Source organism: Triticum aestivum, chromosome 5D (assembly GCF_018294505.1).
Source record: "Triticum aestivum cultivar Chinese Spring chromosome 5D, IWGSC CS RefSeq v2.1, whole genome shotgun sequence".
Lineage (NCBI taxonomy): Eukaryota > Viridiplantae > Streptophyta > Magnoliopsida > Poales > Poaceae > Triticum > Triticum aestivum.
In genome coordinates, this window is record NC_057808.1 from 147,375,927 (window position 1) to 147,378,820 (window position 2,894).

The window sequence follows — 2,894 nt, forward strand, 5'->3', positions numbered from 1 at the left end:
GTTCAACTCTAGTGTAAAATTATTTGTACTAGGCTATAGAGCTAGTTCAACTGTAGTGTAGAATTATTTTAACTAGCTTATAGAGCTAGTTCAACTCTGGTGTAAAAATATTTGTACTAGGCTATAGAGCTAGTTGAACTCTAGTGTAAAATTATTTGAACTTGCTTATAGAGCTAGTTCAACTCTAGTGTAAAATTATTTGTACTAGGCTATAGAGCTAGCTCAAATCTAGTGTAAAATTATTTGTACTAGACTATAGATCTAGTTCAACTCTAGTGTAAAATTATTTGTAATAGCTTATAGTGCTAGTCCAACTCTAGTGTAAAATGATTTGAACTAGCTTATAGAGCGAGTTCAACTCTAGTGTGAAATTATTTTTACAAGCTTATAGAGCTAGTTCAACTCTAGTGTAAAATTATTTGAGCTAGTTATAGAGATAGTTCAACTCTAGTGCAAAATTATTCGTACAAGCTTATAGAGCTAGTTCAACTCTAGTGTGAAATTATTTGTACTTGGCTATAGAGCTTGTTCAACTCTAGTGTAAAATTATGTGTACAAGCTTATAGAGCTAGTCCAACTCTAGTGTAAAATTATTTGTACAAGCTTATAGAGCAAGTTCAAGTCTAGTGTAAAATTATTTGAACTAGCTTAAAGAGTGAGTTCAAATATAGTGTAAAATTATTTGAACTAGCTTATAGAGATAGTTCAACTCTAGTGCAAAATTATTCGTACAAGCTTATAGAGCTAGTTCAACTCTAGTGTGAAATTATTTGTAATAGTCTATAGAGCTAGTTCAACTCTAGTGTAAAATTATTTGAACTAGGTTATAGACCTAGTTCACCTCTAGTGTAAAATTATTTGTACTAGGCTAGAGAGCTAGTTCAACTCTAGTGTAAAATTATTTGAACTAGCCTATAGAGCTAGTTCAACTATAGTGTAAAATTATATGTACTAGGCTATAGAGCTACTTCATCTCTTGTGTAAAATTATTTGAAATAGCTTATAGAGCTAGTTCAACTCTAGTGTAAAATTATTTGTACTACACTATAGAGCTAGTTCAACTATAGTGTAGAATTATTTTTACTAGGCTATAGAGCTAGTTCAACTCTAGGGTAAAATTATTTGAACTAGCTTATAGAGCTAGTTCAACTCTAGTGTAAAAAAATTTATACTAGGCTATAGAGCTAGTTGAACTCTAGTGTAAAATTATTTGAACTTGCTTATAGAGCTAGTTCAACTCTAGGGTAAAATTATTTTAACTAGCTTATAGAGCTAGTTCAACTCTAGTGTAAAAATATTTGTACTAGGCTATAGAGCTAGTTGAACTCTAGTGTAAAATTATTTGAACTTGCTTATAGAGCTAGTTCAAATCTTGTGTAAAATTATTTGTACTAGGCTATAGAGCTAGTTGAACTCTAGTGTAAAATTATTTGAACTTGCTTATAGAGCTAGTTCAAATCTAGTGTAAAATTATTTGTACTAGGCTATAGAGCTAGCTCAACTCTAGTGTAAAATTATTTGTACCAGACTATAGATCTAGTTCAACTCTAGTGTAAAATTATTTGTACAAGCTTATAGAGCTAGTCCAACTCTAGTGTAAAATTTTTTGAACTAGCTTATAGAGCGAGTTCAACTCTAATGTGAAATTATTCTTACAAGCTTATAGAGCTAGTTAAACTCTAGTGTAAAATAATTTGTACTAGGCTATAGAGCGAGTTCAACCCTAGTGTAAAATTGTTTGTACTAGGCTATAGAGCTAGTTCAACTCTAGTGGAAAATAATTTAACTAGCTTATAGAACTAGTTCAACTCTAGTGTAAAAAAATTTTACTAGGCTATAGCGCTAGTTCAACTCTAGTGTAAAGTTATTTGTACAAGCTTGTAGAGCAAGTTCAACTCTAGTGTAAAATTATTTGAACTAGCTTAAAGAGCGAGTTCAAATATAGTGTAAAATTATTTGAACTAGCTTAGAGAGATAGTTCAACTCTAGTGCAAAATTATTCGTACAAGCTTATAGAGCTAGTTCAACTCTAGTGTGAAATTATTTGTACTAGGCTATAGAGCTAGTTCAACTCTAGTGTAAAATTATTTGAACTAGGCTATATAGCTAGTTCAACTCTAGTGTAAAATTATTTGTACTAGACTATAGAGCTAGCTCAACTCTATTGTAAAATTATTTGTACTAGACTATAGATCTAGTTCAACTCTAGTGTAAAATTATTTGTACTAGGCTATATAGCTAGTTCAACTCTAGTGTAAAATTATTTGAACTAGCCTATAGAGCTAGTTCAACTATAGTGTAAAATTATTTGTACTAGGCTATAGAGCTACTTCAACTCTTGTGTAAAATTATTCGAACTAGCTTATAGAGCTAGTTCAACTCTAGTGTAAAATTATTTGTACTAGGCTATAGAGCTAGTTCAACTGTAGTGTAAAATTATTTTTACTAGGCTATATATAAAGCTAGTTCAACTCTAGGGTAAAATTATTTTAACTAGCTTATAGAGCTAGTTCGACTCTAGTGTAAAAAAATTTTACTAGGCTATAGCGCTAGTTCAACTCTAGTGTAAAGTTATTTGTACAAGCTTATAGAGCAAGTTCAACTCTAGTGTAAAATTATTTGAACTAGCTTAAAGATCGAGTTCAAATATAGTGTAAAATTATTTGAACTAGCTTATAGAGATAGTTCAACTCTAGTGCAAAATTATTCGTACAACCTTATAGAGCTAGTTCAACTCTAGTGTGAAATTATTTGTACTAGGCTATAGAGCTAGTTCAACTCTAGTGTAAAACTATTTGAACTAGGTTATAGAGCTAGTTCAACTCTAGTGTAAAATTATTTGTACTAGGCTATAGAGCTAGTTCAACTCTAGTGTAAAATTATTTGAACTAGCC